At 46.4% G+C, this 24,280-nt stretch overlaps 1 protein-coding gene and 1 long non-coding RNA gene across 6 annotated transcripts in view; one reads left to right on the plus strand and one right to left on the minus strand.

Moving 5' to 3' along the window:
- The window catches only part of bahd1 (bromo adjacent homology domain containing 1), an 85,800-nt gene extending 67,118 nt beyond the window's left edge, over positions 1-18,682 (minus strand). Inside the window, exon 1 of one of the 5 annotated variants that reach the window (XM_086003660.1) lies at positions 18,431-18,682. The gene's annotated coding sequence lies outside the window, so the exon portion shown is untranslated. The other 4 variants (XM_086003663.1, XM_086003659.1, XM_086003661.1 and 1 more) reach the window with 4 other exon arrangements.
- The window catches only part of LOC147109597 (uncharacterized), a 46,889-nt gene continuing 39,210 nt past the window's right edge, over positions 16,602-24,280 (plus strand). Inside the window, exons 1-2 of the long non-coding RNA XR_015080313.1 lie at positions 16,602-16,752; positions 21,072-21,152. This is a non-coding gene — a long non-coding RNA (uncharacterized LOC147109597). The remainder of the gene's footprint in view (positions 16,753-21,071; positions 21,153-24,280) is intronic.

The following is a 24,280-nucleotide window of genomic DNA, read 5'->3' on the forward strand; positions in this document are numbered from 1 at the left end:
TAGAAAGTCCTTTCCCTCTGGTATAAACCATTAAGATTTTTATATGAAAGCATCTCCTACACTATAAAAAGTGTGTAAACCATAGCAGCATTTGATAACATGTCACCAAGCTGCCTTACAGCTTTAGCTGAATGCTTTGTGCTGTTCAGTTAGTCACCCAAATCCATTCATCAATGTAGGAAATGCTTTCCAAATGAGGGCAAACTGCACATCCCGGGCAGCATGGTGATGGTAATAAATATTGCCACTCAACAGCTGACCAGAGCCCACTTTTCAACACCACATTACGCAGTCAGCCCGACATATATTGATCACATCCTACAGCGGCCCACAAAACCACCTCCGTGCCCCGTGTAAAGGTTTTTAGTTCATATTTTGTAATGCTGCATTTAAAATCCATTCCAGAGAAGATGCTGAGCCCCCAGTGTGTGCCGCTCGGGTAACCATGCGATAGATCACTTAACCAAACATTGCACAGTAGCCAGAACAGACAGAAAGCTGGCTATTCCCCCAAGCCCTGCTGATCCCTCGTCATTTGGCTCATTTAGTATATTGACACAGATATGCTTTAGAAACTATGCTTTAATGTTGAGCAATACGCTCCTTTGCAATACCGTTAATTCATCACTTTAAATACCCACCAACAGTCACAGATCCATAACCAGCAGTATTTCAGCCGAGGGTTATATTGGTCAAAGATCTCTCTGCAAACACAATCTATACAACTGCACTCCTTGATGGTCCTCACGCTTCATGTAAACACAGAACAAAAATTTGATACACCCAGCATTGCACTTTATTGAAATTCTAGTGACATTATCGCACTATACAAACCTGTGGGTAATCTTACAAGCTAGGACACATGGGTCAGGGTCTGTGTGAAGTCTCAGACTGGGACATGTGGGTCAGGGTCTATCTGTGCAGAGCAGTCTCTCCCACGCTGGGAGGGGGGTCTGGGTCTGTGTCGAGTGGTTTCTCTCACGCTGGGACACATGGGTAAGGACCTTCTCATACAAGGCAGGAACTCGCACAAACTCTCCATTCACAGAGCTGATCTGCATTCACATGAGCTCACTTCACATCACATGATCTCATCCTTTGGGAGTCTCCAATCTAATGTGGCTTTAGCTTACCTAGCCCACATCCTCCAGGAACAGACCACCTTACATCAGGACCACACAGAAACTAGGAAACACCCGGCCATTCAGAATCCAGACAATTTTCACAACTAAAAACAAACAGGTTTTAGAAAATCGATTATATACAGTCTACTAATTTTGCACCAGATGTCAGTGTCTGAATGACAAACCAACACCACACACTGAATCCATGCGACCGATATCTCCCCATATTAGGATTTAAAAACTAACATTCGCAGAGCTCATCTCTCCAAAGAATTAAGTTTCAGAATTCTCAAATTAATTCACGCCTGGAACAGAACTTGTCTGGTGGTGCCCAGTGCCACAGGTTCTCACTAATTCTACCTGTGTGACTGCCTTTACAACAGACCACAAGCACACTCAGCGTGACAAAAACCTCAAGAAAACACAAGAAAATTAGCACCTCTGAATCTTTAACATGCGAATCGCGAGAGAGAGCGCGTGAAAGAGAGCGAGAGCGCGCAAAAAAGAGCAAGAGAACGAAAGAGTGAGAAAGAGAGCGGGAAAGAGAGACAGTCAGTCAGTGACTGGCAGTGCAGTGATGCCCCAGAGCAATAGGCTCGTGACCACAGGACTTCACCACTGAGTTCCTGATCTCAAAGGGCTGTTGCAGACAGTACCAAGCAGAGCAAGAGTCACCTTGGCTCCCTCTTGTGCGTCTCCTAGCGACCAATCCCAATGCAACACTGATGCAGGCCTGGAAACAGGTTGCCCATTTACCCTTTTGACAGCTAGGGATGGTGGTGGCACAAAGGGGGGGGGAAGGGGAGGGGTAGAAAAATTCGGCACAAGCTAAAGAAAATCACCTTTATTCTTGAAAAATTAAAGTTTCTCTGGGTTGCTTGTTCAACTGCAAAGTCCCTGTTAAAAACTCAGCAAATTGAAACCAGTCACTTTAATCTAACTTGCTTCAAATTGTTGAGTTCTTTGCCATGCCTCAATACCATGGCAATGTTGTGCCTGGTGCTAAACTAATCCCACCCCTCTCCACACACATTAGATAATGAAGCAGTCCATGCCCACATGCAGCAAGGCCTGGATGACATTCAGGATTGGGCTGATAAGTGGCAAGTAACATTCACGCCACACAAGTGCCAAGCAATGACTATTTCCAGCAAGTGAGAGTCTAACCACCGCTCATTCAATCCCCTGCCATCAACATCCTGGGTGGTCAGCATTGGCCAGAAACTTAACCAGCCACAAATACTGTGGCAACAAGAGCAGGTCAGAGGCTGGGTATTCTGTGTCTCAGCTCCTGATTCCCCAAAGCCTTTCCACCATCTACAAGGCATAAGTCAGGAGTATGATGGAATACTCTCCATCTGCCTGGATGAGTGCAGCTCCAACACTACTTAAGAAGCTCGACACCATCCAGGACAAAGCATACAAATTAGGAGCAGGAGTAGGCCACTCGGCCCTTCGAGCCTGCTCCGCCATTCAATAAGATCATGACTGATCTGATTACTCCACATTCCCGCCTACCCCCAATAACTTTTCATCCCCTTGCTTACCAAGAATCTATCTACCTCTGCCTTAAAAATATTCAAAGACTCTGCTTCCACCGCCCTCTGAGGAAGAGTGTTCCAAAGACTCACGACCCTAAGAACATTTTTTTCCTCATCTCTGTCTTAAATGGGCGACCCCTAGTTCTAGATTCTCTCAAGAGGAAGCATCCTCTCCACATCCACCCTGTCCAGACCCCTCACGTTTCAATCAAGTCACCCCTTACTCTTCTAAACTCCAGCGGATACAAGCCTAGCCTGTCCAACCTTTCCTCATAAGACAACCCGCCCATTCCAGGTATCAGTCTAGTAAACCTTCTCTGAACTGCTTCCAATGCATTTACATCCTTCCTTAAATAAGGAGACCAATACTGCACACAGTACTCTAGATGTGGTCTCACCAATGCCCTGTATAACTGAAGCATAACCTCCCTACTTTTGTATTCAATTTCCCTCGCAATAAACAATAACATTCTATTAGCTTTCCTAATTACTTGCTGTACTTGCGATTCATGCACCAGGACACCCAGATCCCTCTGTATCTCAGAGCTCTGCAATCTCTCACCATTTAGATAATATGCTTCTTTTTTATTCTTCCTGCCAAAATGGACAACTTCACATTTTCCCACATTATACTCCATTTCCCAGATCTTTGCCCACTCACTTAACTTATCTACAGTATATCCTTCTGTAGCCTCCTTATGTCCTCTTCACAATTTACTTTCCTACCTATCTTTGTGTCATCAGCAAATTTAGCAACCATACCTTCGGTCCCTTCATCCAAGTCATTTATATAAATTGTAAAAAGTTGAGGTCCCAGCACTGATCCCTGTGGCACACCACTCGTTACATCTTGCCAATCAGAAATGACCCATTTATGCCTACTCTCTGTTTCTTGTTAGCTAGCCAATCTTCTATCCATCCATGCCAATATGTTACCCCTACACCATGAGCTTTTATTTTCCACAATAACCTTTGATGTGGCACCTTATCAAATGCCTTCTGGAAATTTAAGTACAGTACATCCACCGGTTCCCCTTCATCCACATGACATGTTACTTCAAGAACTCCAATAAATTGGTTAAACATGATTTCCCTTGCACAAAACCATCTTGACTCTGCCTGATTACTTTGAACTTTTCTAAATGCCCTGCTATAACATCTTTAATAATAGCTTCTAACATCTTCCCTATGACAGATGTTAAGCTAACTGGCCTGTAGTTTCCTGCTTTCTGTCTCCCTTTTTGAATAAAGGAGTTACATTCACTATTTTCCAATCTAATGGAACCTTCCTGAATCTAGGGAATTTTGGCAAATTAAAACAAACGCATCAACTATCTCACTAGCCACTTCTTTTAAGACCCTAGGATGAAGTCCATCAGGACCCGGGGACTTGTCAGCCCGCAGCTCCAACAATTTGCTCAGTACCACTTCCCTGGTGATTATAATTTTCTTGAGTTCCTCCCTCCCTTCCATTTCCTGATTTACAGCTATTTCTGGGCTGTTACTTGTATCCTCTATAGTGAAGACCGATGCAAAATACCTGTTCAATTCAACTGCCATCTCCTCATTTTCCATTATTAATTCCCCAGACTCACTTTTTAATAGGACCAACGCTCACTTTGTTAAATCTTTTCTTTTTTAAATATCTCTAGAAACGCTTCCTATGTTTTTATATTTCTAGCTAGCTTTCTCTCGCACTCTAATTTTTCTCTCCTTATTAATCTTTTAGTCATTCTTTGCTGTTTTTTATATTCTGTCCAATTTTCTGACCTGCCGCCCATCTTTGCGCAATTATATGCTTTTTCTTTAAATTTAGTACTATCTTTAACTTTTTTTGTTAACCATGGATGGTGGGTCCTCCCCTTGGAATGTTTCTTTCTTATTGGAATGTATATATTCTGTGTATTTTGAAATATCCCCTTAAATGTCTGCCACTGCAACTCTATTGACCTATCCCTTAACCTAATTTGCCAGTTCACTTTAGCTAGCTCTGCTTTCATGCCCTCATAATTGCCCTTATTTAAGTTTAAAATACTAGTCTTGGACCCACTCTTCTCTCTCAAACTGAATGTAAAATTCAATATTATGATCGATGCTACCTAGGGGCGCCTTCACGGAGGTCATTAATTAATCCTATCTCGTTGCACAATACCAGGTCTAGTATAGCTTGCTCTCTGGTTGGCTCCAGAACATGCGGTTGTAAGAAACTATCCCGAAAACATTCCATGAACTCCTCATCTATGCTACCTTTGCCCACTTGATTGGCACCCCATCCACCGCCTTGGCGTACCGTGGCTGCAGTGTGTACCATCTACAAGATGCACTGCAACAACTCGCCAAGGCTTCTTCAGCAGCACCTCCCAAACTCACGACTTCTACCGCCAAAAAGGGCAAGGACAGTAGGCGCATGGGAACACCATCACCTGCAAGTTCCCTTCCAAGTCACACACCACCCTGACTTGGAAATATATCACCGTTCCTTCATCATTGCTGGGGCAAAATCCTGGAACTCCCTCCCCAACAGTACTGCACCATCACCACACGGTTTAAGGCAGCAAATCACCACCACCTTCTCAAGGGCAATTAGTGATGGGCAATAAATGCTGGCCTTGCCAGTGACGCCCTCATCCCATGAATAAATAAATAAAAATATGCACACAAATTTTGACACACCTACCCAGGCTACAGGTTTGAGAATTTTACAGAGGCCAGCCAGAGATAAAGGGCTCATTACACAAACTTTGTGGTTCAGCTCTGTCAAACCGTGGTTACACAGAAATTCCAGCAGAGTCCCAATACAACTCAGCTTGCAAGTCATGACTCCATAAATTTATCTACACATTTTTGAAAGAAAAATTGCCAGATTTAATAAAATCTCTCTCAAAATCAGTAGGACTCTTGACTTCTGGAAACGAGTAGAATCTCCTGGCTGGGTTATTTCACTCACTTCTGCTTCCTCCAGGTTGCTTCGGGATTGACACCTGCACCTTCATGAAGCCCAGAGGTAGCTGTGACTCAGTTGGTAGTACTCTTACCTGAGTCAGATGGTTGCGGGTTCAAGTGGGGTGCCGTGTTTCCTACATTACAACAGTGACTATACTTCAAAAATATTTCATTGGCTGTAAAGCACTTTGGGTCATCCTGAGGTTGTGAAAAGCGCTATATAAATGCATGTTCTTTCTGTACTAGCCGGCAGAAGGTCAATCAGGATGGAAGCCTCAGCTTTCTTGAAGGTTAGTCAACACACCTATCAGGTGTTTATTCAACTCAATCCATGAGATAATCTGCAGTGAGTTTGCTTCAGTACAGTAAGCACGCTCCAAATAAACCCCAGGTGGCATGAGGGGGAGGTCTCCAGGGCTTCCACTACAAAGTCAGAAGCTAACAATCGCTGCAGAGTCACTGGAAAGTTGCAACAAGACTGAGTGAATCCAAGCATTTCAAAGCACATGTGCCACCAAAGGCTTTTTACCTTCAACTAGGCCTCAGCATTACCCTTTGTAACCAGAGGTGGACGCTGAGCCATCATGGCAGAAGAGCTCAAAGATCCAAACAGATTTTTACTATACACACACACACGCCATCCCTTCAGCACTGAGCTCAAGAGGCTCTCATGAACCATGCAGCATTTCTGCAGACTCAGTAGCGTGGTGTTGCACTAACAGTGAAACTGGAGACAAAAACCACTTCTGAAGGAACTCAACTCGCTAAGTTTGCAAATCTCTTCAGCCCACCTGACAATCAAATCCACACAGCATTAACCAGGCACCGAAATCATCCTTTTTAAAACCACTTCAAGCTGCCATAAAGGGAGGACCAAACACTTCCTCGGTATGGTAATACAGGAATGTCACAGTCTGCCTATAAAACAAGAGGTCAGGCAAGCTCGGTGGAACCACAGGGAGCGGCCGTGTCACTGTCGATTAAATAAGAGGATGTGTCATGCATGCTAAGCAAAAACACAATATACCAATACACCATAGATCTTTAAACGATTTTTTAAAAAGTTGTAAATATCACATCAGCTATGGTCCGAGAATACACTGAAGTCTCTGCATTCAGGTTAACAGGTTTTGCTCTCTCTTCGCTCCTGAAGGTGTTAACCACACTGGAGTATAGCTCCACAGGTGCCAGCAGCTCGCCAACATCTTTGCTCAAATAGTTTTTCTTCGAGAGTCTGGGTAATACAGTACTCTTCTCAATTCATAATTGTTTAATTCAAATTCAGCAAAAAACTCATGGTTTTATTCAAATTAATGGATATTTCAAATTTTTTGGACAAGAATAGCCTTCAAAAGGGAAAGAGAAAAATTGCAGGGATATGGGGAAAGAGCGGGGGAGTGGGACTAATTGGATTGCTCTTTGAAAGAGCCGGCACAGACTCGATGGGCCAAATGGCAGCCTCCTGTGCTGTATAAAAAAATACACTATCAGTAGACTATTCAACTGCAGAGTACATCGCATTGGAGGCCAAACCTATCCTTGTCCTGTGCCATTCAACAAGCTCATTCCAGCAGAGGATCACTGGACAGCAACCAGCAGTCAAAAGCCCAGCTGATTTTGTTCACCCACCATCCATATCTCAATGGCATGCGAGCCAATAGTACCGTCAGGCCGGTGGAAAACCAGCTAACTCAGCACAGAGCAGGATAAAACCTGGAACCTGCTCCATCTATTTGGCTCAGTACTGTTGTGTATGTACCTTCAAGAGAATAACTGGTCTCAGACTGCAGTACCGGCAGTGACCACCCCTGTATAAAAGGCACTAGTAAGCCTCGGTAGTTTCAGTTTCCCAATTGACTCCTTTCAGTAAAGACTTGTTTTGTTCGACTCCTGCTGTCCGTGTCTCAATCATTCACGGACATAAGTAGTACAGGTAGACTACCCTTTATCCGAACTTCCGAAAACCGAAACCCTCTAAAAACCAAAGGTTTTTTCGTTCAGCGTAAGTCGTGCGCACGACTTACGCTGAACGAAAAAACCTTCGGTTTTTAGAGGGTTTCGGTTTCGGAAGTTCGGATAAAGGGTAAGTCGTGCGCACGACCCCCCGCGGACCCCCCCCCCCGACCCCGACTCCCACCGACTTACGCTGAGCGTCAGCGTAAGTCGCGCGCACGACCCCCCGCCGACCCCCGCCCCCCCCACGACTTACGCTGAGCGTCAGCGTAAGTCGCGCGCACGACCCCCCGCCGACCCCCGCCCCCCCCACGACTTACGCTGAGCGTCAGCGTAAGTCGTGCGCACGACCCCCCGCCGACCCCGCCAGCCCCGACCCCCCCGCCGACCCCGACCCCCCCGCCGGCCCCGACCCCACCTTCCGAAATCCGAAATTCTCCGAAAACCGAAACACGGCTGGTCCCGAGGTTTTCGGATAAAGGATAGTCTACCTGTACTGCATCAGAGGCGATGCATTTGCCCAAACTTAAACAAAAAGAAGAAACTTAAACTTGCATTTACATAGCTCCTTATCACATCCTCAGGATGTCCCAAAGCGTTTCACAGCCAATTAATTACTTTTGAAGTGCAGCCACTTATGCAGGCACAAAGCAGCCAATGTGCACACAGTAAGATCCCACAAACAGCAAATGAGATGACCAATGAATCTATTTTTAATGACATTAGCCAAGGGAAGAACGTGTGTCAGGACACTGAGTACTCCCTGCTCTTCCTCAAACAGTGCCATTTTTATGTCCACCAGAACAAGTTTAACTTCTGAAAGACAGAACCTAGGAAATAAAAATCAAAAATGAGGCACGGACGTTGAGAAATTTGCATCTCAATTCTAGCCTGCATAACTTTTAAAGGGAACCACACCCGATGCTCCAGTCAGTGGAAACAGTTTCTCCCTATCTACTTTATCAAAACCCCTCAATTTTGAACACCGCTGATCAATCTCCCCTTAACCTTCTCTGCTCCAAGAAGAACCCCAGCTTCTCCAGACTGTCTAGGGATTTAGAACAGAGTGCAGGAGAAACTTCTTACCCAGAGGATTGGGAAACTGAAGTACACAACCAGAATTCGTGACTGAAGCAGATTGAACCATGCCAACACTTAAAAATTAAATAGGTGGTTTGGAGAAAAGGGGATAACTAGATATAGGAACAGGGTGGACACAGGATTAGGACCACGGTTTGTGTGGAGGATGCCCACCAATACAGACTGGTTCCATGTTGTAATTTCTATGCAAGAAGGGATTATAGCAACAGATTGCTATTTGATATACCTTAAACACCTTTCCCAACACATACAGTTCACTATTCCTAATGAATCCCATGTTTAATCAGGTCACACCTTCAGGACTCAGGCTATGTCTTCAAAACCAAGTACTACTTTTGATCATCTCTCCCGCATTCTTCCCCTGCAGCACGCACAAACACATTCATTCACTATAAAACAGCACTGATTAACACCGAGCTAATTACAGGCAATGTTAAGCACTTGCCCCGAGGCAATCTCCTGCTAAATTGTTGTTGGAACATTCGGATTTGCGGGTCTCCCTCGAGAGTGATTTTAACTGATCATGCAGACTCCAATATTAAGGAGAATTTTTGCTGAGGGAAATCAGCCACCTAGTCTATACAGCAAACTTCCCCTGTGCGTTCTCCACAGGGGCATATTGCAAAGCAGCAACCCCATCACACAATCCATAGATTAATGCCAGACAACAGATACAATATATTCACAAAGTCCAACCCGGTTCCATAAATTGACACTGAAAGAGCATGGAACATACAGGAGCGAGACGCCCACTACGATCCCCATTGTACATCCACAGGACTGTTATACTCAGAAGTGCACAAAGTATATATTATGATATATACAGGAACACATAGCATCATTTCCTGTCCCCCACATCACCAAGTTAGATAGATGAAGTTGATGTACCACACTTCCAGTTATACAAGGTCCAAAAAGAATCAGCTAAATTTGAGTCTGCCACACTTGGGTGCTGTGTAAACAGTATCAAGCGGGTGCCGTATGGAGCTGAATAAGCAAAGCCCAAGAAGCAGTCGTCTCTAAATTTATTCCCTACCCCCCACCCCCCCTTATCAGCCTCATGACTTCAATTGTGATCAGTGATTACTGACCTTTAAACGCCTCCCCCCCCCCCCCCCCCCCCGGCCATCTTATCTTGGCCTGATCACTAACTCTTACAATGTCATTAGCTTATGCAAGAGCTGTATCCTGATGGAGGCAGTATCTTTATCAGCAGTATGCAACTCTCCCTCTCCTCTCCCACTGTGGTCTGTGCAGAGATCTGTATTCTGGTAGGGGAGGAATTTGAAGGACTACAATTGGCCTCAGTGCCACAGGGTTGGGGAAGAGGAAAAATAATCTGCTGTTGATCGCAATCGAGTGGGCCACCCCCCCCTCTTAGAAGCACACGCATGTGGCTGTCTGTCTGGTGAAGGCAGGATCAGGCGGAGCTGTGACAGCCCCTCCCCTACCAGGGTCAAACAGCCTGACAGCACTCACTGCCAAGATCCACACCTGACTAAAGTAGTGGTGGCAACTGATGCCGGGAAACCCCAATGAGGGATTAACACCTGACGAGAGAGAGGCAGAAAGTCGAACGTGGGGTGAAAAAGTCACAAGAATAGCTGACAAAATTAAAACAGAAACGCAGCTCACAAGCTGATTCTATGACGTTTTCTCTCCCACAACAGTCCTCTCTAATAACTCCTGTTGTAAAAAGTTGTGAACTTTGGGTTTCATTGTTCTTGGGAGGCTAAAATGTTGTCACCTCTGCACCACACTGTCTTTTGAAAACAACTTTGCTTCCCTGCCCACCTCTAATTTTTCAAATCTGCATTCCATCAATAGAGCACTCACTGGCAAAAGTACAACCCACCCAGAATCTGATATACAAATCCCCCTGCACTTACGAGGTGTGATTGTCCAAAGCGGCACCACATCTCATCCTGCCAGAAGCACGGACTCTTCATATGGAAGTGCTTGGTTATGATTTTGTGTGAAGTTTAATCTGTATTCTGCTTTTACCCTCTCTGCAGCTCTTTTCTCTTTTGGTCTGAGAGCATTTGTGCATCCCACAACCAGGCTTTCCTAAAGTCGCTGGCCCAATCACATCCCCTACCCGCCACACACTATCGGTGCCAATTAGCCTGGATTTCGAGTAACCAGTCCCAGCTCCACCCAGTGCACACAAAGCAGCTTTTACTCAGGAGTGCTAACAGGAAGTACAGAGGACAGGTCAACCCTGCTCCTAAACAACACATTTTCCCACCAACATCCTGTTTTGTTACAACTGAATTACATGTCAACAACATAAATAGCAAGCACATACCAGTGCTGGATCCAGGCGGTCCAGGTGGACAACTGACTCCCAAAGTAATCGGCAGTTTACAAGAAGCCAGTAATCTGCAGTCCTTCTTCTACAAACTTTTAATCTGTTAAGTTACTTTACACACAACTTTCAGCTGCATTCCTCTCCAAGGCAAATTCACTTTCATCCCATGAGGCCCAGCATCTTACACAGAAAAACTGGCGTAGGACTCTAATCTATCTAAATCTGTTTCTCCCTTCAGCATCATACAGTCCACCTTGAACTACTTTAAACGTCACAGTCCCTTCTATACACCATTCCTGCTTCCACCCTCTCACATTCTGCCCGTCCACCTGTTTCCTCTCTGTCTGACTTGCGCCCTCTCTCTTACTCTTCTCTACTTTTCCTGTTACACATAGAATATCCTCTCCAATGCAGTCACTTTCTCATCTCACCCTCTGCCATCACTGGCTCTGTCCAGCTTCATACGGGTAGGAGAGAAAGTGGGAAAGACTGCATCTCACTTTTTCCCCATTCTTGAGCAAACCTTCACTTTTCATTCTCTCCCCAAATGCCACCTTCTACTTAAGCCATAAATGAACAGGGATCAGAGCTGGAGCAGCAGAGAGGGTAAAAGCAGAATACAGATTAAACTTCACACAAAATCATTATAACAAAGCACTTCCATATGAAGAGTCACATCAAATAAAAGTCAGGGAGGAGGAAAAAGGCATCCTGCTTTAATGTTCCCTTCACAATTCACAAACTAGCAAACAGCAAACTCCAAAACTGGACCATCTGGTCCAAAGTAGATGGGAGGCAACCCTAATCCATCCCTCATGCCTTCACTCTCATGTCTTTTACTTCTCTCCCTTCCACCAACTCTTGTGACAATTGAAAATTTCAACACGGAGATTTGATAGATTTTAGTTAGGCAAGGGTATTAAGGGCTATCGAACCAAGGCGGGTAGATGGAGTTAGGATACAGATCAGCCATGATCTAATTGAATGGCGGAATAGGCTCAACGGCCTACTCTCCTGTTTTTATGTTCCCATGTTCCTTCCTATGTCTCCAACCCCATTTCGATCACATTTTCTTTTCTTTCTGCTAGCCACAGCCTCTCCAATGTCCTTGCTAAACTCCACTGGTGGTTTGTCTTCCAACACATTGCTTTCAATGTTCTGGGCGTCAAATTTCTCCATCGTATCTCAACAATCTTTCCCCACCTTTCAACTTCCACTCCCGTCTCCCCGCCACCCCAGTTTACTACACATTACTCTCCTCGACTGAAGGCTTATCTTTGAAACCCTCTAAGAAACACTATACCTTACTACCTCCCCCTCGCTTCAAATCCCTGCCTAAAACTCATCAACAATGCTTTTGGAGCTTTTTTGACCCCATCCTCCAACCTTTCGCTCTTGTAAACAACTCAAGACATTGAACACGAAGCTGTCCAGCCCACCTACATATTCCCCACTTAAATCACCATGGTCGTGGCATGATTCTCCTCTTCAGGTACTAGCTTAGCTTCACCCTTACTGCTCCGTCATCTTCTCATTGGAGGACCTCAAACTCCACTGGTCCCTCCTACCAGATCTTCAAAGTTCTCACTTGGGTGCAACCTCCCAAACACTCGTGACTTTCTTGCTGAAATATTATCCTCACTTAACCTCTGCACTAAGCTGTGATTCACCCTCACTGATTTGACCCAACATTCCCACAGAGTCTCTCTCTCTTCTAAATTCTCACCCCCACTCAACACACAGTGTCTTCCCAATCACTACATGGCCATGTCTTTCACCTCACCATCACACAAGGCCACAGCACTTCTGTGGTCCCCATCATCCAAAAGGCTGCCTCTGAGCAATTGGTGTCTCTGCCTATTTCCAACCCATCATACTCATGCTCCACCAGAACCTTCTCTAGCTCACTCTTGCTTTGGCCCGCAAATCAGCCACAACACTGCCGCTTCAGTCAACTATCCAGCTTCTGCTTTCAATGCCCTCGCCCCCATCAGATCACTCAGTCGCCTACCTACACATTGCTGCTGGTACAAGGACCACAGGCTTAAGCACATCCAGCATGTGATCAGTTTGCTTGGCCACCACCAGGCCTGTCTTCACCACCTCACACAATATTCTCTCTTTGCTGCACATTCCTAGTATTCCAGGAACATGCTGGGAGGAAGAAAAACCACAAATGTTTCTTATCCATTGCCCTCTGTTCGCCACCCAACCTTCCATCCTCACCTAATGATACAAAGTAAAAGCATATTGTGGATTCATTGTCTACAAAACTAAAACAATGTGCACCAAGGTCATTGCACACTTCCTTCCCACATTATACACCCTACCCTCAATCTGTTGCATGCTCCCTTCCCCACATTACTCTGCCCTCCTACACTGTCTTGATCAACATGACTTGCTCCTTTCCCTATCGAGCACACTCCTTCATCCCCTCTCCCATCACTTTCCCCCCCAAATGTCCGTCCCACACTCCCTCCCTTCCCAATCTCTCGCTCATTCATTCCCATATCTTCTCACAATGCTGCTCTTGCCCCTCGTGTCCCTGCCCCTTGTCCCGGCACCCTTCCTTTTCCTGTTCTATCCTCTCCCCTTTCTAGCCACAATTAAAAGCAATTCTCCAGATTTCCCTACTCCATACAAAAGGTGTTTGATAATGAATTGTAAGACCATCTCCCAGACTCTTTTCCAGGCTGAAAAACCCAAGGTAGTGCAGTCTTTTCTCATAACCCAGACCTCGACATGGTAAGTCAGTCCTGCAGCTCTTCTCTGCACTTCCTTCAGCGTCCTTCCCCCTGAATGTCTCACTCCATTGTTCTCCCCTTCATCTTTGCTCCTCTCTTTTTCCGTTCTCTCCTCTCATGTCCCTTTCTCCTCCCACTCTCCCCTTTCTCTCTCACATCTCTTCCTTTTTAGCATTCCTCTCCTCCCTCTAATTCCACCCTTCTGCTCCCTCACTTTCATTTTCTCCCCTTAACTCTACCTCATTCACGCTCCTCTTTAGCTCTCACCTTCCCCTTTCCTCTTCATATTTACCTCATCTTTTTCTCTTCTTCCCTGCTATCCTTCATCTTTCTTCTTCTAGTTTCCTATTCCCCCCTTCTCCTCTCGCTTCCTGCATCGGCCCTTCTTCACTCACTTTTTCCTCCATCTTCCTCTTTTCTCCAACTCCTTCCTCTCCCATATCTTCCCTCCACATTGTCTGTCTCCTGCTGATCCTTTATTTCCTCCTCTCCATCTTGTAACCCCTTTAACTTCTGCTCCCTCCTCTCATTACTCCTACTTTCTCTCACTCTCCTTCCATTATCTCCTATTATTTTCCTCTTTCTCTAGTACCCTCTCCGCCACCCCACCTTTCTCCTCTAGGTCTCCTTTGCCCTTGCTCATTCGCCTCTTCCATCATTCTTTTACCCATTCCTCTCTCCCTCCCTTTCTGCCTATGCTCCCTTCTTTCCTTCATTCCCCCTTGCTCCCCTGTCCACCTGCTCTTCCTTTTCACTTATCACATCCCACTGCCTTTCTATCCCACCCCATTCACATTTTCTCATCTCTTTCTCTCATTTTAGTCTTCCACTTTTCCCCTACCCTTCTCCGCACTTCCTTTGCCAACCATCCATTTTCCTCCTTCCTTCTGCTCTCCCTTTCATTCCCCCTCCTTCTACACTTTGTCTTGCTCATTCCTCCCACCTTTTTCTACCTTATTCTCTCTTCCTGCTTGCAGTCTTTCGATCCCCTCTATCTTGACTACCCGCCACCCCCACTCCCCTCGTACTTGGCAACCTTGCTTCCTCTTTCTTTCTTCTCACCACTCTTTCACTCATCTTTCTCAGACTCCCTCAATTCACGACATTCTCTCCCCTTTTTTCTTCTCACTCCCCATTTTCCTCCCTCTTCACTCCCCATCCCTCTCCCTTCTTTCTTCCCTCCATCTTTTCTTGTCTGAACTACCTCGTCTCCATTGTTTTCCCTCTCTACCTGCCCATCTTTCTTCCTCACTCTTCAACTCCATTCTTTTTCCTTCCCAAATCCTTAGTTTCCTTTGATGATCAATCTCTTTTTCTGTGGTATGCTTCTTTCTCAAACCTGATTTACTCATCTTCCTCTTTCCACTGCCTCTTTTCAAGCTCCCCATTCTCTCTCTCTCTCTCTTTTACCTTGCTTTCACTGTCTCGCCTGTTCCCAACTTTTAGCTCTTTCCTCTTTCCCCGTCTCCTTTGTTTTTCCAATGTCCCTCCTTTACGTCACACTCCCTCCCCTTCTTCCTTTCTCCCCTCACCGACTTCCTCTTCCTGATACTGCTCTCAACGTTCCCTCCCAATCTTTACATGCAGCTCTTCACCTCCTTTTCTTTCTCTTCTTTTCTTTCCCTGTCCACTCTACTTTCTCCCTTCATCTTCTACTCCAGTATCCCCCTAATAACCTATCTTTTTCTCCTCATTTCCTTGCTCTACTTGCTCTTCCCATCATCTGTGCTCCACCTCCCTCCTCTCACCTTCCATGTTCCTTCCCCCTTACCCACCCGCCACCTCCTTTCCTCCTGTTCCATCTTTCTCACTTCCCTTCCCTTTCTCATCCCCAGCAGCTCACTGTCACTTTCTCACCTTTGCTTCCCTTCACTCTTCCTTTGCAGCCCCATCTTTCTATCCTTCCTTCTCATTTTCCCCCTCCTCACCCTTGTCTCCTCTACTCTCTTCCTCGTCCCTTTCCACTGGTTTCTCCCTCTACTTCTCCATCTCCCTTTTCCCTCCTGCTATGCCTCACGTTGTCGCTTCCCCTCTCCATCTGGGTTTTTTGACCCCCCCTCACACCTTGTTCCCCTCTGCAAGGTTCTTTCTCCCTCACACATCCTCCCCGTCCCCTTCTTTCTCCCTCACACATCCTCCCCGTCCCCTTCTTTCTCCCTCACACATCCTCCCCGTCCCCTTCTTTCTCCCTCACACATCCTCCCCGTCCCCTTCTTTCTCCCTCACACATCCTCCCCGTCCCCTTCTTTCTCCCTCACACATCCTCCCCGTCCCCTTCTTTCTCCCTCACACATCCTCCCCGTCCCCTTCTTTCTCCCTCACACATCCTCCCCGTCCCCTTCTTTCTCCCTCACACATCCTCCCCGTCCCCTTCTTTCTCCCTCACACATCCTCCCCGTCCCCTTCTTTCTCCCTCACACATCCTCCCCGTCCCCTTCTTTCTCCCTCACACATCCTCCCCGTCCCCTTCTTTCTCCCTCACACATCCTCCCCGTCCCCTTCTTTCTCCCTCACACATCCTCCCCGTCCCCTTCTTTCTCCCTCACACATCCTCCCCGTCCCCTTCTTTCTCCCTCACACATCCTCCCCGTCCCCTTCTTTCTCCCTCACACATCCTCCCCGTCCCCTTCTTTCTCCCTCACACATCCTCCCCGTCCCCTTCTTTCTCCCTCACACATCCTCCCCGTCCCCTTTTCTCCCTCACACATCCTCCCCTCCTCTCTCTCGCACTTCCTCCTTCTCTTCTACACTCTTCCCCGAGTTTCTCCCTCCCTCTCCCCCGGTTAGGCTGTAGAAGATGGCGGCGGGGGTCGGCCGGACTGGAGCAGGGCGATTCCACCCCCACCCCCACTGTCCCTCCGCGCGCTGTCTCTGGCCCCTTTCTCTGCCCGGCCTGGTGTTATGACGGCCGGGCCGGGAGGTGGCTCCCTCACCGGGCTGCGGGGTGACGGCCTGCAGCTCCGGGCCGGCAGCACCAGGTGTTCGGGGAGAGAGGCCGGCCTGCGACAGCCGATCCGGCGGCTGGAGTGAGTGAGGTAAACAGTGGGCGCCCTCCCGGGACAGCCGGGCTCGAGCCCGGGGCCGCCACCAGCTGGCACGGCACCGCGCCGCCGCCCGTCAATCACTCCCTCCCATTTATTTTTTAAAAAATTGCATCCTTATTTCAAAATAAAAAACTTCAGAGCGCAGATCCATCCGGCTGGCTGCATTGCATTGCATCCGCGTAGCGGCGGATACGGTACATTTCCTTCCCCCCCTCTCTCTCTCCTCTTCTTTCTCTGTTTTTAACCTTTTCGGCCGGTGAATCCGATCGCCCCGCCGGTCCAGCCCGAGCCCCGCTCCCCGGGCACCCGCCAGTCCTGCAGCCGCTGACTGACAGGCTGACACTTACCTGGGGCGCTCGCCGCCGACACATTAAAACCAACAGCATAAAAGCTGATGATGATGATGATGGGGGATTTTTTTTTATATTTAAAAAAGATTTTTTTTAAAAAGCAGCAACTTTTCAGCCCAACCTCGGCTTGCCCTGCGCCATGTTGGTTTTTTTTCTTCTCTCTGGTGGGCAATATTACGTGTGCAAAAGAAAATTAAATTTGCATAACAAAAGTAAAAGTAACGGTTGCCATATGGGCCGCGGTAATGGGTAAATAATAAAGGAGGCGGGGACACCTCGGAGAGGGGAGGGAGGGTGTGTGTGTGCAGAAAGTGCACCCCCACCCACCGCGATCAGAGGAGAGGAGGGGGGGATTCAGCCGAGGGCGAGAGAGCCAGATAACCTTCCCCACCTCCCTCGGCAGAACAGCACCCCAACCACACACACTCCACTGCTGGAATAAAATGCAAAACACCAAGTAACATACTGCACATCACTTCCCGATTGCAATAATCGATCGATTGCAAGTATCGGCTTTCAACGTGCTTCCTAAAAGGAGGAAACGACCACAGTTTTTTTTCTTTCTTCCTCTCTGCACCGTTCTGGTCGGTGGGGGAAGGAATATTGAAAACACCACACGTTGTGCATTAACAACATTAATATAAATAATATAAATATAAAGTTGCTCTCTCCACTTAAGCTAGCAGTGCGAGAGTTGGTTTAAGACAGGCCGATAAGACTGTTTGGCATTTTGCTATGGCGGGGAGGAAAGGGGAACCCATCAGCTGAAAGTACATCACTTAAAGTGGAAGCTGTACCTTGTGTCGAAGTTTACAAGCAGCTGAGACACGGCGTAACACGCAGTTCAATCTGGAGAACATTCTTTCTCTCCCGCCACCCCCCTCTCTCTCCTCTCCTCCGCCTCCTTCCTACAAGCGACGTGAGCTCCAGAGTCTGGACGAGTTTAATCGCAATCGACGAAAAAAACATGTCATGCTCCGCTTCCGGGAACATGACTTCGCTGGGAGCTGGAATGCAACATTCTGCAAATCACGCACACACGTTCCTTATCGGAGCGGCGAAGGACCTGCAGATTTTTTTTTTTAAAGTGCATCCAAAAGTTATATTTGCGAATAAGAAGGCATCGGGAACCCGCGCACATTACTTGCACAATAATACGTTTTCGCTACCTTAGAAAAAGTCTTGGCAGAGCATCTCGACAACTCCAAGTCACCCCCAGCCCGCGGCGTGTACTCGCCTCGCTGCGCCGCCTCCGGACATCGCCCAGCGCCGCCTGTCCCGCCCCGAACACGCAGTCAACACGGAAAACCGCTCCCCACCTGTTCTAGCCAGTGGGTGTCGTCTGCTGCTTCGGTCAACGTTTTTGCTCATTATTAGTGATAAAGTTTGCAAACGTCAGTTTGGGTGGGTGGGGAGTTGAAGACACTGCCTTTTGAACGTTTGGCAAATCTTTCATCTTGTTTGGAACAACACCCCACGTGTCGTAACACATATGCAGGTCACTTGTACATGACATCAGCGTGTTAAAAGCGACACATGATTCTCCCCAAAAATAAGCCAAAACAAGTCTTGCTACATACGTGTTTATATAAGAAAACGGTGCCCCTTTAAGACAATGCAATAAACTGCTGCCCATCTCCATTGATTCTCCAGACGATGGGCTTCCCCCCCCCACTCCATTCCTTAGTCACCGATTCCAACCCCCACCCCGGCCACTGTCTTAGGCTGAACCAGGCTTCGCAGTCTTGACGTTCTATTTGTCGCTGAGCTGAGCGTCTGATCTCTTATCCTCTTTATCACCAAGACTTCCTACCTCCACCTCCGTGTTCATCTCCCTCCGTGACCTCGCCCTTCTGTATCTCTGTAACCTCCTCCAGCCCTACAACCCTCCAGAACTGCATTTCTCCAACTTTGGCCCCTTGTCCATCACCCACTTTCTTCACTCCACTACTGGAGGCCGTTCTATCAGTCGTCTGGGCCCTAATCTCTGGAATTCGCTCCTTAAACTTCTCCGCCTCTCCTCTGTTAAGACCTTCCTTAAAACCTACCTCTTTGACTAAGCTCTTGGTCACCTGTACTAATATCTCCTTCCACTCCAGAGACTTGAGCGTATAATCTCGGCTGACACTCCGATGCAGTACTGAGGGAGTGTTGCACTGTCGTAGGTGCTGCCTTTCGGATGAGACAGGTGGATGTAAAAAATCCCACAACACTATTACGATGAAGAGCAAGGGAGTTCTGCCCAATATTGACCCCTCAACCAACATCATTAAAACAGATTATCTGGTCATTTATCTCATTGCTGTTTGTGGGAGCTTGTGCGCAAATTGGCTGCTGCATTTCCTACAGACCAACAGTGACTACATTTCAAAAGTACTTTATTGGTTGTAATCCACTTTGGGATATCTTGAGGCCATGAAAGGCACAATATAAATGCAAGTTCTTTTAAAAATGATACCCTCCATTCATGAAGTACAAGAATCATCACATTCCAAAGAGTATATGTATCTTTGTCCTTTTAACCTTTAATCCCATTCTTAACCAGTTATTTATAAAGCTCTTTTTATAGGGGTTATACATTGGAAGGTTTATTCCACATACTCACTGTGGGGAAAAACCTCTAACCTCCAGTATTGCTTGGGACTTACTGATGTTTCAGTTGTGCCCTTTATTCCTGAACTCACAGTTCAAATTACACCCACATTATCCACACATCTCACCATTTTATAAACCTCGATCATATCTTTCCTCATTCTTCATTTCTCCACTGAAGAGATGTCCCTCTCAATGAGTCTCATCTTAAATCCCAGAATCAGCCTTGCTATCTTCTCTGAACCATCTCTGCTGAATCAAGGTCTTTTTGAAGGTAGGATGACATTCTGATTGTAGTCTAATCATTAAGATTTAGAGGGTCAAAGTAGCCTTTTTCAATTTATAAATAAATACCCTTAAGATACCTTCACTTAATTACTAACAGCTTTGCATTGACCAGATACTGACTCCCTCCAGCTAGTCACGTTCCTCATGGTACACGTCGCAATGTCTTTTGCAATTGAATTATTTCAGCAAACAACATGGTTTTTTTTAACAAAAAATGGGATGCCACAAGATTCCACCAAAAATTGGGGGCTGCATCTACTGAGCTTCAAAGCCCAACACTCCATGCCAGTCTCCCTCAGTGGACAACAGAGTTTTGGAAAGTACATGTCACATGACTGTAGATGCACTGTCCTCCCCTGGCTGTATATGTGGGGGCGGCTGGCGTGCTTGTGAATATATATGACTCATGGTGTATATATAAACCTCTCCGCCTAGCTACCTCTCTCTCCTCTTAAAACCTACCTCTTTGATCAAGCTTTTGGTCACTTATCCTGATAATCTCTTTCTGTAGTTCGGTGTCAAATTTTTTTTTATTGATAGCGCTCTTGTTAAACCTTGAGATGTTTTACTATGTTACATGCGCTATATAAATGTAATTTGTTGTTGTTGTTATTGGCCGTGCATGGGCAGAATCGATTTCTGACTGAATTGGCTTGCACTTTATTTTTCACAGAGTATTTTCAGCCTCTTTAATTTAATTTGTACACCTAACTCAACATAACCTGGTTCCTAACTAACAAAATACTTATAGTAATGGGGAGGGCACTGCAATCACACAGACACTTCTGCAGATCATCCATGCATCACGGATAGAGATTTTTTATTTTAAAGAGTTGTTGAGTTTTGAGGAAATTAAGGAAGGAGTGTGTGGAAGTGATTTTAACCCCCAAAAAAGGGTGAGTTTGGGTCAGGTGAGAAGTTAAAATTAAAAAAATTTCAAACCCAAATCGAACCCACCCACTTCCGGTTTTAACGGCGGTGGTACAGGAATGTGGGTGACCAACTCGCTCTCAGGAGGCGGGCCTCTCATTTAAATATTTTACTGAGGTTGTGTGCCTAAGATTTTTTTGTCTGTTCCAGCTTTAACAGTGGCCGACCGGGTTTCCCGGGCCTCGGGAAATGCGGCAGCTGAAGGGAGACGAGGACTGCTGGATGGAACAGGTAAGTGACTTTCCAGCACTGCTTGTGGGCCAGGAGGAGCAGGAATGCTACCCTCCAGCCCACCAAGCTATCTTGTTAACCTCCCCAGTAATCGGACCATTCCCCCTACTGCAATCCGATGCCCTCCCGATGTCCTCCATGACCCACGATCCACCCCCCCCCCCCCGTCCTCCACAGCCCCCCCTGCGATCTCCTCCACGGCCCCCCTGTGATATCCTCCACAGGCTCTTTGCGATCTGCTCCTCCCTCACCAATCGCTCCGCCCCCCGCCGCCCCGCCCCGCAAAATCTTACGATCGTATCCCCTCCTCCCCAATCTCTCCCAGCCCCCCCATCGATGACTCCCCTGACCTCCAATTTCTCCCTCCCTCCTTTACGCTTCCTGGCTGTGGCCTGTTGCTGCAGGCCTACCTGCCTGACAGTCTGCCAGCCTCTCAATCTGGCTGGCTACGGCCGGGTAATGGATTCCAAAAGTGGTAATCAGGTCCTGCCGTTAAATTCATCAGGACCGGAAGGAAACCCATTCTTCCGGGTTTCCCGGCCATTAAACTGTCCTTTCGCTCCCTCCCTGCCTCCCTGTTAATATCGGGGCCTGTGATTATTTAAAAAAATAAGAACCTGAGATAGACAAATAGGAACAGAATGATGGCTGGGATAAAGGGAGCCAGAAATACAAAGAAAGAAAGAAAGAAAGAAAGAAAGAAGTTGGATGAAGAGAAAGGTATGCAGACAAAGATGGATAAAGAGAAAGGCAGAGATACAAAGAAAGAGGCAAAGACAGAGAGAGCTTGGACACAGAGATGGAAACAGAAAGCTGGATTAAAAGCTCGAGAGAGAGAGACACAGAGATATTTAAAGAGAGAATCTGTTCAAGAAAATCCAATGTATAGCTGGACAAGATGTGTAAAACTGAGAGGGAATGTTGAGACAAACGCACCTCTTTAGTGGGAACTAAGTACTAAACTTCTGGGACTTATTTAATGTAATGCCCCCTCATTAATCTCTCATTTTCTCTGAGTTGAAAATGATCAGTTCGTAATCTGTTGCACAATTAATAGTTACGACAACAAGTTCCTGACACACGTCAAAAACAATAAATTACAAAAATGTTAGAGTCGGGATTGCTGGATTCCTGAGGCGTGGAGTATGACTAGAATCTGTGCTACTTGTGTTTTGTGGATCTAATGATGCAGAGTGAAAGCCAGCAAGACAAATTGGCTTCTCTGTCAACAGACACAATGGGCTGAATATAACACTGAATGTGATGGTTTTTAAACCCCCTTAACTTCAGGCTAAAACACAGCTTGGTTGATATCAATCGTACTGATGTTCGTGGGTTAAAATAGATTTCCAATGCAACTAATTAGAAAGTGCTGAATATCAACTGGGGGAGCGTTGCAATGTCAGTGGTGGCATCTTTCTGATGAGACTTTAAACTGATGTCCTGTCTGCCCTGTTGGTGAGACACTCCAACACACTGATGGTGAGACTCTCTAGCACACTGATGGTGAGACACTCGAACACACTTGATGGTGAGACACTCTAACGCACTGATGGTGAGACTCTAACACACTGATGGTGAGACTCTCTCTAACACACTTGATGGTGAGACACTCTAACACACTGATGGTGAGACACTCTAACACACTTGATGGTGAGACTCTTTAACACACTAATGGTGAGACACTCTAACACACTGATAGTGAGACTCTCTAACACACTGATGGTGAGACTCTCTAACACACTGATGGTGAGACACTCTAACACACTGATGGTAAGACTTGCTCCATCACGCTGATGGTGAGACACTCTAACACACTGATGGTGAGACACTCTAACACACTGATAGTGAGACAATCTTAACACACTGATGGTGAGACTCTCTAACACACTGATGGTGAGACTCTAACACACTGATGATGAGACACTCTAACACACTGATGGTGAGAATCTCTCTAACACACTTGTTGGTGAGACACTCTCACACACTGATGGTGAGACTCTCTAACACACTGATGGTGAGACACTCTAACACACTGATGGTGAGACTCTCTAACACACTGATGGTGAGGCTCTCTAACACTCTGATGGTGAAACTCTCTTAACACTCTGATGGTGAGACTCTCTAACACAGTGATGGTGAGACACTCTAACACACTGATGGTGAGACTCTCTAACACACTGATGGTGAGACACTCTAACATACTGATGGTGAGACCATCTAACACACCGATGGTGAGACCATCTAACACACTGATAGTGAGACAATCTTAACACACTGATGGTGAGACTCTCTAACACACTGATGGTGAGACTCTAACACACTGATGATGAGACACTCTAACACACTGATGGTGAGAATCTCTCTAACACACTTGTTGGTGAGACACTCACACACTGATGGTGAGACTCTCTAACACACTGATGGTGAGACACTCTAACACACTGATGGTGAGACACTCTAACACAGTGATGGTGAGACACTCTAACACACTGATGGTGAGACTCTCTAACACACTGATGGTGAGACACTCTAACACACTGATGGTGAGACACTCTAACATACTGATGGTGAGACCATCTAACACACTGATGGTGAGACCATCTAACACACTGATGGTGAGACTCTCTAACACGCTGATGGCGAGACACTCTAACATACTGATGGTGAGACTCTCTAACACACTGATGGTGAGACACTCTAACACAGTGATGGTGAGAATCTCTCTAACACACTTGTTGGTGAGACACTCTCACACACTGATGGTGAGACTCTCTAACACACTGATGGTGAGACTCTCTAACACACTGATGGTGAGACTCTCTAACACACTGATGGTGAGACTCTCTAACACACTGATGGTGAGACACTCTAACACACTGATGGTGAGACACTCTAACACACTGATGGTGAGACAATCTTAACACACTGATGGTGAGACTCTCTAACACACTGATGGTGAGACACTCTAACACATTGATGGTGAGACACTCTAACACACTGATGGTGAGACACTCTAATACAGTGATGGTGAGACATTCTAACACACTGATGGTGAGACTCTCTAACACACTGATGGTGAGACTCTCTAACACACTGATGGTGAGACTCTCTAACACACTGATGGT

The sequence above is a fragment of the Somniosus microcephalus genome, chromosome 12, assembly GCF_052327205.1.
Source record: "Somniosus microcephalus isolate GS21.2 chromosome 12, FLI_Smic_1.0, whole genome shotgun sequence".
Taxonomy (NCBI): Eukaryota; Metazoa; Chordata; class Chondrichthyes; order Squaliformes; family Somniosidae; genus Somniosus; species Somniosus microcephalus.